This window comes from Etheostoma spectabile, chromosome 12 (assembly GCF_008692095.1).
Source record: "Etheostoma spectabile isolate EspeVRDwgs_2016 chromosome 12, UIUC_Espe_1.0, whole genome shotgun sequence".
Taxonomy (NCBI): Eukaryota; Metazoa; Chordata; class Actinopteri; order Perciformes; family Percidae; genus Etheostoma; species Etheostoma spectabile.
The window spans coordinates 32,921,285-32,935,402 of NC_045744.1; positions in this window are offsets into that span (position 1 = coordinate 32,921,285).

Here is a 14,118-nt window from a genome sequence, read left to right on the forward strand (position 1 = left end):
GTTCATACAGCTGTTGCGAATTCCACTTGGAGGGTCCAAACGTCGGGACTCAAATAGCTAAGGAATCACTCTAGCTTTGATTAAGTATACCAAAAAGATTTATTAATAAAACAGAGCAATGCATTCCGTGCATTTAGGCGTGCACGGTCCTGATAGGAAACTTGACTAGCTCAGAGGTTTCCCAGAAAAGGCACTGTAACAATGGCGTACCTTGCTATTTATGGGTTCTCTTAAGGAGCCCTATTGGTCAAAAGCATCACAAGGCGGGTCATATCGCCTTGGCAACTGTATTTCTATTGGCTGGCTGGGTGGGCGCGACTTCCTGTTTACAGTCTTTGGCAACGTGTCTGTGTGCGTGCGTATTAGGGGTCCTTCCTGTGGAGGACCCTTTTGTCCGCCTCCATTGTGAGTGAACACGTGGCTTTCTGGCCATACTGCATCCGGTTCTCTTGTAAGATGTAATGTTATACCAACACGGTGTCGCCCCCACCTGGATGCCAAGCAACAGTACATTTTCTCCTTCACTTAATGTCTGATATGAGTTTTGTTTCATTAGCTTATGCATAGGTTCATTCACAGTGTCTAGATATGATAACAATACCTGAGTACAATTTCTCACAATAATTCACAATACCTGAGTATAATTTCCCACAAATTCCCCCTTTTTACACCTACTAGGTGTAAATCCTACTGTAAACAAGGAACTGTGTGGAAAACCTTTTAGAATTCATTTTAGTACAAAACATGCAACAAAAGTTTAATATGGTAAAGAACATATATCAAAAATAATATGGTGAAAAACGTATATCCCCCCTTTTCACACCTATTAAGGTGTGAACCCTAACTCTCAATGTTGCCCTATTGGACACCTGATCCCCCCTGCTCCCCCTCCTGCATTTTGCCCCAGACATTTCTATCCTGCATTAGTACAGGTGACTACAGGCTGTGCCCCCGTAGTTTCAGTGTTTTCCCATAGCAGTCTGGTTTTCGGCTTTCCCCCACTCCATCACCCCTCGATTTCTATGTCCAGATCAAAGTTCTCCTCCCCCTCTCCATTCATCATCAGAAGGGGAAAAGTTCCGGCCTCAGGTGAATAGGGTGGTGGTGCCTTTTCTTGGAGAGAGCAGTGGAGATCAGGCGGCCAGCCATGGTGCGCAGGCAAGGGATACAGCAACATCCACAGGTAACTAGAATGGCAACAAACACAGCAATAGAAATCATAAGGACATCATCAAATCTTTCCATTTGCCAAACATGTTAGACATCCAATCTGAAAAGGGGTTATCAACACCTGATGCCTCGTGCATCTCCCTGGATAGAGCCTTCAGTTGGTTCAGCGCCCTGGTGACTTTCCCGTCCGGAGCAGTGTTATTAGGTATGATGGTGCAGCACATCTCTCCAAACATCGCACAGACGCCCCCCTTTTCAGCCAGTATCATGTCCAGCGCCATCCGATTCTGCAAAGCCATAAGAGAAGAAGGGGCCATCTGCTCGGCCAGCCCGTCTATAGCGTCCCTAGTGGCGTTGGACAGGCGTAAAACGTTATAATGCACAAAATTAATTCTGTCTACGTTTTTGTTAGGAGTGATTGGGAAAAGTGCCGAAATAATGGGAATGCTTTCAAAACCTGCGGATATTTGGTCTGCTAGCTTGTATTCGTTTGGGACGCCGCGAGGCACACCTATAGCATCTATGTACGTGGGGGTGCCTACAAAGGGGTCAAATGCAAACGTTGACCTCTTCATGATGTGGCGGCGACGCCTTTGGGTGAGTCTCTGGGGTATGGTTGGCGTTATTTTGACACGATTTCCGACTATGGAGATAGGCATGGCAAGTCTAACCATGGCACACAGGCCCACGGTCTTGTCTGGCAACTTAATCTGGGCGTACAACTTTAGCCTTCCACAATAATAAAACAGTCCTAATCTCGAGACGTTCCCTATATAATCGTCTCCACCCTTATTACCGGCTACTGTTCTATTACACCATTCTGTTGGGATAGATCCTAACCTAGTGACTCCTGGTCCTGAGCTTGTGAAATTAAAACACTGGTAACGTGCTCCTTCTCCTTTTATGGCCGTAAAATACCCTGGCTTCTCTAAACCTGGTGGGTAGACTGCTGATAAGGTGGTGCAATTTGGAGGGTTTTTACTTCGAGTTAAGTTCAACATGCAATGATACCCTATTTTATCACTTTCTGGGTAAAGTGGAGCTGGTTCAGTGTACATAGCCGGTCGAGCTGTCGCACAGGCCACACAGCCCTCCATTTTCTGATCTTGGGCGTTTTGCACTAACCATTTTACCCATAAGTTGTCGCTACCCCCCCTGTGGTCAGTTCTAGAATGTCTTGGGGTTTCATTTTAGAAAAGTCTTGTACTATCACATCTTTATTTGTTAAAGGTGCTGGGTCTTGCTCTTCTGGTTTAGCGGTGGTCTTAACATAATGGTCTTATGTGGGCTTATGATATTTATCTGTATTGATCCCAGTGGGTCTGTCCCGCTGACTTCCACCCCTAGGGCCATCCAAATTCTATTTTGATTAGTGGGGCTCTTATAAATCTTGTCTAGGGATAAAGTGAGAGGGTTTTGTGTCGGACTATAATCTCTCTGCAGACTAATTTTTTTCCAATCATAAGTTCTATATTGTGGTGGCCTAGTCGGCTGCCAACGTCCTGTATATTCCACTACGTCTGACCAGTCACTACACCCGTCACATCTCCTACTCCACCCCGACCTCTCACATTGTGCAGCCTTGCATGAGTAGCACAGATACACGTCATAGCTTCTATATGAGGAGTTGAACCCCCCACAATCAATTACGGAGCATAGGTCAAATGTGAACGAGGTAGTGGCTCCCTTTGTGTAATTTAAGACTATTTGGGCGTTACAATTTGGATCAATTTGGGTTCTTGAATTGGGACTCCTTTTACGGCGGGTCATTTGAGGGACTATTATCTCAGTATCATTGGTTGGGGGAGTTCAGGAGCTTTTTCTAGAGATTCTATTCCCCACATTATCAGTCCCGCCCCTATTCCCAGCATGAACAAGTTAACACTACTACTTTTCTCTTGAGCCCCATTTCTTTTAGGCTTGGTGCTCTCTGTCCAGACTGAGGACTGTCTGGACTACCTAGGCAGCGCTCAAGTAGTCGCTGCATTTCTTAGATCTAATTGTGTGTCCGCTAAAGTGCGGGTCGGAGGATCTGCTGGGGCACAATGTGTCAGGTGGTGCCAAGGTGCGCCTGATTTACCTTTGACCTGGACCGAGTGTGAAGTAACCTCCCCCACCTCGTACGGTCCAGCCCACCTGGGGTTGGCCCACTTCCTCTTGTGGACCTTAACCCTGACCCAGTCTCCTACCTTAATGGTCTGCCTCTCGTTCTGAGTGGGTGCTGGCTTCTTGTAGGCTTTCTCCACCTGGGTAGAGAGGGCTGAGACCAAAGAGGTTAATTCATTCATATAGGCTGACATTTCTACCTGTTTTACATCCAATAATGGCATATGGCCTCCATCATTGGGTGGACCTGGCATTGGTCTGCCCGTCAAGATCTCGTGGGGTGAGAGGTGCGTCTCTCCCCCTTTTGCGGCTCTCATGGCCATGAGTGCCAGGGGAAGGGCCTCCACCCACTTCATCTTGCTCTCATGGCAGACCTTGGCTATCTTAGCCTTCAATGTTTGGTTAGCCCTCTCCACCAGTCCCTGGGACTGTGGATGGTAAACCGACCCGAATGAGTGTGTGATCCCCAGAGCAGCCTCAACTTCTCTCAACAACTGGTTGTTAAAATGGGTGCCATTATCTGACCTGATTCGTCTTGGAATGCCGTACCGTGGTATCAGTTCAGTTTTTAACCATTTACTACAGTCTTTCCATCTTCATGTCTAGCTGGGATAGCTTCTACCCACCTAGAAAATCTGTCTACCATTACCAACAAATATCTTTTCCCTTGCACTACATTGTCTGCTCCCATATCTGTATAATCTATACTGATGTCTTGGAAACAGGCTGTTGGAACCGGGAAAGAGCCCATCGGCGTGGTGAATGGTCTTTTTGGGTTGTGGCCCCGCAAACTTTGCACTCTGCGCAATACAGAGTCACCATACTGTCCATGTGCGGTGCCACCACAATTGTGTCATGTTGATCAATGTCTGTCTTTTTCCTTCATGTGTGGGCGGTGTGCTTCTGGCAAGAGCATATGGCAGAGTTTGGTGGGTGCCACTAGTCTTCCGTCATGGGCTCTCCAGAGCCCATCTTCACTTTTCGTGGCCCCTTTCCTTTTCCATTCATTCCACTCGTATGCTCCCGCCTTTGTTTGAATTTCTTTGATGTCTTCTGGTGTGAGACGTGGGAGTGGTTCTGCTCTCACAACCATTATCTTGGGCGAGTAGCCTCCTGCTCTCTTTGCTGCTTGGTCTGCAGCATCATTCCCAGCGCTCACCCTTGAATTGACTGTGTCGTGTCCTTTACATTTCATGATGGCCACTTGTCTGGGGAGGGAGATGGCGGCCACCAAATCTTTTATGGCCTGCTGATGCCTGATTGGCGTTCCCGCCACTGTTGTGTATCCTCGTCGTTCCCACATTGGAGCATCGATGTGAGCTGCTCCATGTGCGTATGCCGAGTCTGTATATATGTTGATTGACTGTCCTTTTCCAATTTTGAGTGCTGCTGTGAGTGCTTTTATTTCTGCCACTTGTGCTGATGCCGGTTGTTCCAGAATCCCTGATTCCAGTTCTCTGTGATCTCCATCTGCTGTTTGTTGTACGACTGCATAGGAGGCCCTGTTAGTCCCATCTTCCTGTTTGTAGCAGCATCCATCTGTGTAGAGCCACATGTCAGCGTCAAGGAGTGGGTCATTTGAGAGGTCTGCGCGTACCTTGCTTTCTTGGACAGCTAGTTCAGTGCAGTCATGTGGTTGGCCTTGCTGTCCCAGGTTTGCTGCCATGTTGCGCTCTGTGGTGACGTATGTGATGTGTGGTTGAGTGCAGGTCTGTTGTAACTTGGACTTACGTGCTGCACTGTAGGAAAATTCTTTGCTGGCCAGAAATGCTGAGACTCCATGGCTTGTGTGTATCTGGAGTGGATGACACATGACCACGTGTGCAGTTTTGTCTATTGCCTTTGCCAGTGCAGCTACATATCTGGCACATGTAGTCTGTCCTTTTTCCACTACATCAAGTCTTGAGGAATGGTACATCAGTACATGTCTCTCTCCCCCTTTTTTCTGATACAGGACGGCGTTGAGGAAGTCGTTCTGTTCGGAAACATCAAGATGGAATGGGGAGGTGTAGTCAGGTGCCATCAGGGCCGCTGCCTGAGCTAGGGCCTGTTTGAGGTCGGTGAAGGCTGCTTCAGCTTCTGCTGTCCAGGGCAGAGAGGCTGTGAGGTTGCGGTTACCCGCTTCTGCCAGTAGGGAACGGAGTGGGGCGGTCCTGTTGGTATAGTCGGGGATATGTGAGCGACTATAGCCAGTGAGACCCAGGAAGGACAGCATCTCTGACACAGTGTGGGGCAGCGGATGTCTGAGGATGGAGTGTCTGTGGTTGGTGGAGATCCCTAGGCCTGCGGCTGATATTTCTCTGCCCAAAAACACCACCTGCCTTCGTGCTATCTGCACCTTCTCTTTCTTGATTTTGTAGCCTTTGGTGTTGAGGAAATGGAGGAGGGTCTCGGTGGTGGTGAGGCAGGCTAGGGCCGTTGTAGCAGCAAGGAGGAGGTCATCCACATACTGAATGAGGACCACCTCTGGTGGTAGAATGAGTTCCAGGAGGTGTGTCTTGAGTATTCTGTTAAAGAGTCCCGGTGAGTCGCGGTACCCTTGTGGCAGCCTGGAGTAGGTGTACTGTTGGCTCCTGAAGGTGAAGGCAAAAAAGGGCTGGGAGTTGGGATGGAGGGGCACACTGAAAAAGGCATTAGCGAGGTCTATGACTGAAAAGTAGGTCATGGAAGGGTTCAGGGAGGTGAGGGCAACATGGGGATCAGGAACCGGTGCACTGCTGGAATGGTGACATCGTTGATGGGGCGAAAATCCTGCACCATTCTCCATCCTTTTCCTCCAGCTTTGGGGACCGGCAAGATAGGGGTATTCCAGGGGGAGGTAGTAGGGTAGATTACACCTGCTGCCAGGAGGCCTTCGACTGTTGGGGCTATGCCTGCTTCTTGATCTAAGAGATTTTATATTGCTTCCTGCGAACAGGGAGGATGTTGGGATCCAGTAGGGCCACTAAGATGGGGTTGCTCTGTAGCAAACCAACATCATGAGGTGAGGTGGTCCAGAGGGAGTCAGGGACTGTATTGAGGGTTGCTGTAGCACCTGGGTGGTCAGAGCAGGGGAGTCCATGTTCTCTGGGGAGTGGCAGACTTTCTGGTATGGAGGCGTCCATGGTATAAGGGGCTGTGAAGAACCACATGTCCTCTTCTTCTGCTTTAAGTAGGTCAGGTGTAGGTGTTGGCCTCCACGTGAGAGTCGAGGAGCGCTTAATCATGGGGCCCAAACTCCGGGCCTGCTGGCCAAATCCAACCGCTAGAGTGACATGTGGTGCTGCAGTGTCCGATAGAGTATACCATGGTTGCTCCCATAGGACTTTTGCGGCTACTCCTTCCTTTCCACAGTAAATTCCTTGGCATACTATGGTGGGGCTGTGATGGGCCATGTGTTCCACCCAGTCGTCATCATAGGGTGTGTCTACATCGTCTGCCACGTGCATAGTGCAATGAACATGATCTAGTGGGTCATATATGGATGGAGCGCATAGATTTGTGACTTGAGGAGCTGGAATGCAAACTGAATGGAGGGGGTGTTGGGTCCAGTTTCGATCAGTCGGAGCCAATAAACAATCTGGTGCAGGGGAACTGGTGGCGGGGTTGTCAGCGTCATGAGTCTCACAGGGTCTTGGAGTGTGGAGGGCGGCACTTCTACTGAGATGTGGGTCCCCTGGGAGTTCATCCATATTTGTAGGCCAAACTTGCACATTAAGTCCCTCCCGAGTAGATTAACTGGGCAGGAGGGAGACATCAGGAAGGAGTGGAGAACCTGCTGTTGTTGGTACTGGACTGTGAGTGGTTCCGTAAAGGACTGGACTAGAGGTTTGCCTGTGACCCCTATAATGGATTGAGTCCTGTTGGAGAGAGGGAAGACCCCTGAATTACACATGAAAAGGTGGCGCCAGTATCAGCCAACATGATATAACTGTGTCCATTGATTGTCAGAGTGATGAGGGGCTCGGCACTCAAGGGGAAGTGGGTGGTGCCGTTGTTGTCAGAGAGTCATTGTGGTGGTGGGTGATACCCCTGCTGGGTCATCCACTGTGCCAGGCTTGGTTAGCAACAGTGGGCGGCCACGGCTGTGGCGGTTGTTGAGATTGCGGGGCTGCTGCCTGCGCCCCAAATTTCTGGCTCCCTTCGGGCTGCGGTTGTGTCTGGCAGTCCCTGGCATAATGTCCGGGTTGTCCACAGTTGTAGCAGTAATATGTGGTTCCTCCTTGTCCAGGTCCTCTCTGCCCCCTGCCTCTAGGGGGGCCTCGGCCTCTTCCTCCTCTTCCTCTATTTGGCCAAGGTGTTTGCCACTGTGTTGATTGTACCTGTGGTGGCCAGGGCGGTTGTGGTTGAGGGGGCCAGGGAACTTGTGGTGGGGGGCCCATCATCTGGGCCATAGCATAGACGGCTTCGGGGGTCACCTGGACCATTGGGGCTGGTGGGGGAACAAGCTCCGGGGTTGGCTGTACTGCTACCATCTGCATGTCCTTTTCCTTAGCTTTGTCCTTGTCCTTTTTTGACATGTCTTCGAGCTGTCTGCGCAGTACTTTTGCCTTCAGGGTCTTGAGTTCGGAGTCCCGGCTCTCCTGTGCCTTCTGGTATCTAGAGAGATGGTGACGGATGTGCTCATTCCACAAGGCAGAGTTCATTGTTGAGAATCCCACCACACCCTCCAGCTGTGCAATTACTGCTTCCGGGAGCCCCTGTATGATGGATATTCTGAACATCTTAATGTCTGATGAGGAGTGATCATAGGGAACTCTCATGCTTCTTTGCCATATCTTTTTTGCTCTTGCCAGATAATCATCAAAAGGTTCTCTGCGCTCGCAGCGCAGCTCCTTAAGTTCCAAGTCATTTCCTATGGTGGGATACTGCCGATGTAGGATCGCCCACAACCCCGCTGCAAACTGTCCGGCTGGCATGGAGTCAGGTGCTGTGGGTCCCAGTCCGATGGACAGCAGGAGGCGCACTGCCTCATCGTGCCCCATCTTCTTTCCCAGTACTCCTCTGTAGTCCCCAAGACAGAGCTCGTTTCCTGAGGTGTTGGACTGGAAAGCTTCCTTAAAATGTTCGGCTCCGCCAGTGAGGGAGGGCAGTTTGGCACACAGCGCTTCCAGATCCCCAAAGGAATATGGTGTATACATCAAGGTTCCTCCTCCTCCAGGAACTGGTCTTAGGGGCATTAGGTTGGATGTTGGGGGGCCGTCTGCTTGTCTTAGCTGGTCTCCTAATTCTTGGTATGATTCCTGAAATTCATCCACTACCTCCCAGTTGTCTTGTCTCTTTTTTTTCCTTTAGCTGTGTTGAGGGTCTGGGGCCAGTCCTGCTTGTAGTGTGATCAAGCTGAATGTTCCTGATTTTTCCTCCAAATGTACCATTCAGTTCCATCAAGCAGGTGTGTCCCTCTAGATGTGCCAACCTTCCTTCTGGATGTGGGGACTTAATAAAAGAGGATTCAAATGGTCCGGGGGAGGGAGATCTGTTTGAGGGGCTTGGTCTGTAAAAGTGACTGGGATTCATCTCTTCAAAACTCTGGCTGAAGGGTGGCTGCTCCATTTCTGGTCTGGTGATGGAGGCCGCCTTTCTGGGGTGATAGACAAACCTGGGCGGTCCTTCTCCCTCCTGCTGATGGCTCCATGCACCTCCTGTCTCTGTCTCAGAATTCACTTTAGCACAGGGCGGTGACTGCATTTGACTCTCCAACTGGGCCACTCGTTCCTCCAGCTGGTGCACCTGGGGTCCCTCTTCTACATCCAGCACGATGGTCTTGACCACTGCTTCCATCAATGGGGCTTGTGTCACGTGGGTGAATGGGTTGTTGCTTTGTCTGGTCTTGTGATGGATCTCTCCAAGGTTGTATGGAGGAGTGGGGGGGTTTGTGAAGATGTCAATTCTGGGTATAATCTATTTATTTTCTGAGTTTTATCCTGGGATGGGGTATCTTCTGCTGTTATTGGGGGTACAGTTGATTTTGACATGGTGGCCACTAGGCGGAGGGCCAGGGCATGACACTCCTCTTCCTCTTTTCTGGCAGCTCGTTTTGGCCTAGTGAAGCGGAATCTGCCTCCTTCTTCTTCTTTTTCAGCTCGCTTTGCATGGTTTAAACATTGATTTTGATAGTCAGTTATTTGTAGAATCTGTTGAGAAGTTGGCACTCCTTCCACAGGTATCCAACCAGCCTTCTCCCATGCTGTTACTAATCTTTTCCCCCTTTTGCTATCACCCTTGTTGCATTTTCTACCTAATGCCTGTACCAGCTTTTCTCCATAAAATGTCGCCATTGTCTCTCCCTTTTCACTTCTTACTGACTCTAATCAAATAGCCCCTCCCTTTTCACTCCCTCTGCTCCTTTCTGCTCTCCCCTCCTTTCTCACACCTCTGCCCGCTTTCTGCTCCCCTCCCCTTTTCTCTCTGCAGGCTGTCTTTCTCTCCTTCCTCTGCAAAATTCCTCTGCACCCCCCTTTTTTTCTCTTTTCCCTCTCTTTTTCCCTCCAAATTTTCTACTTTTCAATAACCCACAAAGCACCCTATCGAACTTATCCAACAGTATTTTTACATGTAATTTTAACCTACGTCTTCAACAGCAGCACCACAGACGGACCAGAGGCTTGGTCAATTGTCAACGCTTTACTCGGGCTCACAAAATCATTCTTTTCCAAACTTTACAAATACATTACATTTTCAACAACAATTATCTCTTCTCTTTACCTCTTAATAACTCTCACTCACTCCCTACATCCGCTGAGAACTGCCTTATGGGCCGGTTTCTCCCTAGACAAACACTGACACGTGGCGCGCTGCAAACTTCCCCTCACAGTAACACTGATACCCACGCCACGTGCTCCAAAGGATTATGGAATCGTCTTTTTTATTCGCTGAACCCAGCCTTATGGACCGAGAACACTGACTCTGTACGCGCCGAGACTTTCCCTCGGCATGTAGTTTAATTACTCCTACCGGCAAGTTTCAATCTCCCGCGTATCTTAGCTCCAAACTTTGAAATCACCTATGATTTATCAACTCATTCACATTTCCAACATTCATTCTTCAACAGCATTATATACACTCTGTATTTCGCTCCCTATGTTTTCCACACTCACACACTTTCACGCGTTTGGCCCACCTTACGGATGAAGCCCCTACGACGAACGCTTGCTCACTGTGCTGTGGCCTTCCCTCATCAAAAAAACGACTGCAGCGAATTCTACCGACAAGTTTATCGAATCACTCACAAGAACTGGAATCGTCTACGCATCCCAGATGCTTACTCACACACTTCATTCATTCAACAGAGAAAACGGGATGCATTGCTCGATGTCCACAAAGCACTTAATAATTTTAGTCTATATTTTTTTTTTACATAATGTACTCACCCGGAGGTCTGATTACTTTAATTTGGTTTATACTATTATACAATGTGCTGAGTTCGATGAAACGGGTTCAGCTTACCTCTTTCTTTGGGAGATCTCCAGTAATCAGTCCTCCGTGGTTTTGCACACAATGCCTCCTTTGTCCCGTTCCGTCAGCCGTGGACTGTCCGTGGAATCTGGACCTTGGAGTTTAACAACTTCTAATCCTGATTCCGTGGAATTCCTAAGTTTAACCACTACTCGATAACCATCCTCTGCTACCAAATTTGTTGCGAATTCCACTTGGAGGGTCCAAACGTCGGGACTCAAATAGCTAAGGAATCACTCTAGCTTTGATTAAGTATACCAAAAAGATTTATTAATAAAACAGAGCAATGCATTCCGTGCATTTAGGCGTGCACGGTCCTGATAGAAACTTGACTAGCTCAGAGGTTTCCCAGAAAAGGCACTGTAACAATGGCGTACCTTGCTATTTATGGGTTCTCTTAAGGAGCCTATTGGTCAAAGCATCACAAGGCGGGTCATATCGCCTTGGCAACTGTATTTCTATTGGCTGGCTGGGTGGGCGCGACTTCCTGTTTACAGTCTTTGGCAACGTGTCTGTGTGCGTGCGTATTAGGGGTCCTTCCTGTGGAGGACCCTTTTGTCCGCCTCCATTGTGAGTGAACACGTGGCTTTCTGGCCATACTGCATCCGGTTCTCTTGTAAGATGTAATGTTATACCAACACGGTGTCGCCCCCACCTGGATGCCAAGCAACAGTACATTTTCTCCTTCACTTAATGTCTGATATGAGTTTTGTTTCATTAGCTTATGCATAGGTTCATTCACAGTGTCTAGATATGATAACAATACCTGAGTACAATTTCTCACAATAATTCACAATACCTGAGTATAATTTCCCACACAGCCAAGCCAAGCACGCAGAGTTTTAGTGTCACTGCTGTTTTGCCTCATTATGACTGTTTTGCTTTAGTCAGACTGTTTTGTCTACCTTGGATTATTTTATTCACGGCTTTTAACTTATAAGCGCCCGTGGTTTAGTTGTTTTATGCATTATTGATTGTGTTTTACGGTGGTTTTGGGGAGAACGGTGGTCCAGGTCTGAGTGTGTTTGTCCTAGCAACTTTTAACTAGGTCATAGGGTTGATGAAATTAATGGTTGTGTCAATTGCAGGGTAACTGGTGGTGAAGTATAACAAACTGATTTTAAGTATGTTGCATGGTTTTAGTGTTATTTGCATGTGGTGTTTTTATTGATAGTATTTATCTAGCGCTATAATCCACCTGCTATTACGTCGATCGCGATCTACCGGTCGATCGCAAAGGCAGTGGGGGTAGATCGCATGGCATCAAAAAAATAAATAAAGATGTCAGCCTATCATCCATCTGCACAATGCCAATATTTGTCACTTGATTGAAATACAGGACAACCAGTCTAACGTCTGATACTTTCGTCAGCCAATCATCCATCCTTACTATGACATTTGTCACTTGATTGACATACAAGACAACCAGTCTAACGTCTGTTTTTTTTCATGGGTCAGCACTCAGCACGCATGTGCATGCAACAGCGGCAAAATTCCAGTAAGCAAGCGAGTTGCCGAGTTAGCCTAGCTAAGTTATTTCTAATAATCTAAAAAAAAAGGTATAAAAAGGAGTGCGGGAGCTGGACCAAGTAAAAAGCCAAAAACTTACCACTTCCATACAGAAGGGGGAGGACTTTTTTTTTTTGCAAATCTACCATTGCTATTCAGAAAAAGGTAAATGTGGAGCGGCATTTTCGTAAAAGCTACGACACTGAATTCCTCCAAAAAGTGAACTGAGAAGGAGAAAGGTGAAAGAACTAAAATCCCAGTTGTCTGGACAGCAGGCCTTTTTCTCACAGCTTACCACGAAAGCAAAGACCGCCACCGAAGCATCGTTCCGGGTGAGTCACGTCATCGTTAAACACAAGAATTCCTTCCAAGACGGAGAGATGATTAAAGAGGCATTTGTTGAAGCGGCTGATTCGTTGTTTCAAGACTTTAAAAACAACCTGACATAGTATCTTCAATCAAATCTCTCCAGCTGTCAAGAAGTACAGTTCCACGGCGCTGTGAAGGAACGGCCGAGGACGGGACCGAGAAACTTAGGAGGGACATCGCAGACTGCGAGTGTTTCTCACTGCAATTAGACGAGTCTACAGACGTGAGTGACACAGCCCAGTTGTGCATTTTTATTCGTATGGTGTTTACCGATATGACTGCAAAAGAGGAGCTGTTAACAGTACTGTTAATGCGGTTATGCAAGGTACACCAACTTATATTGTACATATCAGTTTCAATATATTTATAAATAAATATATGTTTTTGCATTTTTATAGTAGGTAGATCATTTTGACTTGGTCATTTTAAAAGTAGCTCGCAAGCTGAAAAAGTGTGGTCACCCCTGCACTAGAGCAACCAGTGGTTTTAATTAATTCCTTTTCTAACTTTATTAAGTACTTTTACCAGACTACCAGAGCTATTAGAAATATTATTTCTAATAATTGTCTTGTTGTGTTTATTGATACTTTAATTGCCACGGTTCATCATACCAACTGCTATAAGTATGATGAATCATGTTTCTCTATATCGGTATCAGTGTCTTTGTGCCCCAACCGGGCCGAGGAGATGGCCGCCCACCAAGAGCCTGGGTCTGTCCGAAGTTTCGCAGAACGCGGTAGTAAACAAAGTCAACTTGAATTATGGCTACACAGACATGTTTGGGTTATTGTGGACCCATTATGTCTCTTTACGCCAACTGGCTCGTATAAAGAGAAAACAGGTGCTGGAAGGTTCTGTAAGTTCGGAACAAAAGAAAAAAAGAGAGCTATTATGAGGGAACAGGCAGATGTCCCAGGCAGGGTCTCTCTGGTGGCCTTTCCAGGCGCCAGGGGCTGTTAAGGGGTGAGAAACTCTACCTCAGCCGACACCGGAGGTTCCATCATTAACAAAAGGAGAACTCAGGCCCCGGCTTTAACGATGCAAGGGCGCAATAAGCCATGCAGTGAGCCACATAATAAACATAAAATGCACTATAAACTGCACTATTAACCGCACAATAATGTGCAATAATAATTCGAGCAATAAGCTGAGTATTAAGCTGCACAACGGGCCGTTTAAAAAGAGGAATAATAAAAGACCTCCTGTGGCGAGGTCTCCCACCATTACTTGAAGCTGTGGATGACCCTCATCATGTAGAGTTGCAACAGACAGATATGGACTCTGAGGATCTGCACGCTGGACTTTTCTTCCGCTTTTTCTTGGTCCCCGGGCAGGACAGCAGATTTAATCCTATTCTGAATCTTAGGGGGCTCAAGCAAATACCTTCACCCCCTGAGATACAAGATGGTGACGGTCCAAACTATCTCGGCTGGGGATTAGTTTTTCACCATCTACTTCAGGGATAATAATTGGACGTGACATTAAACTTCAACATTCCGTACATTGCTAGCTGTGTTGTAATTCATATGT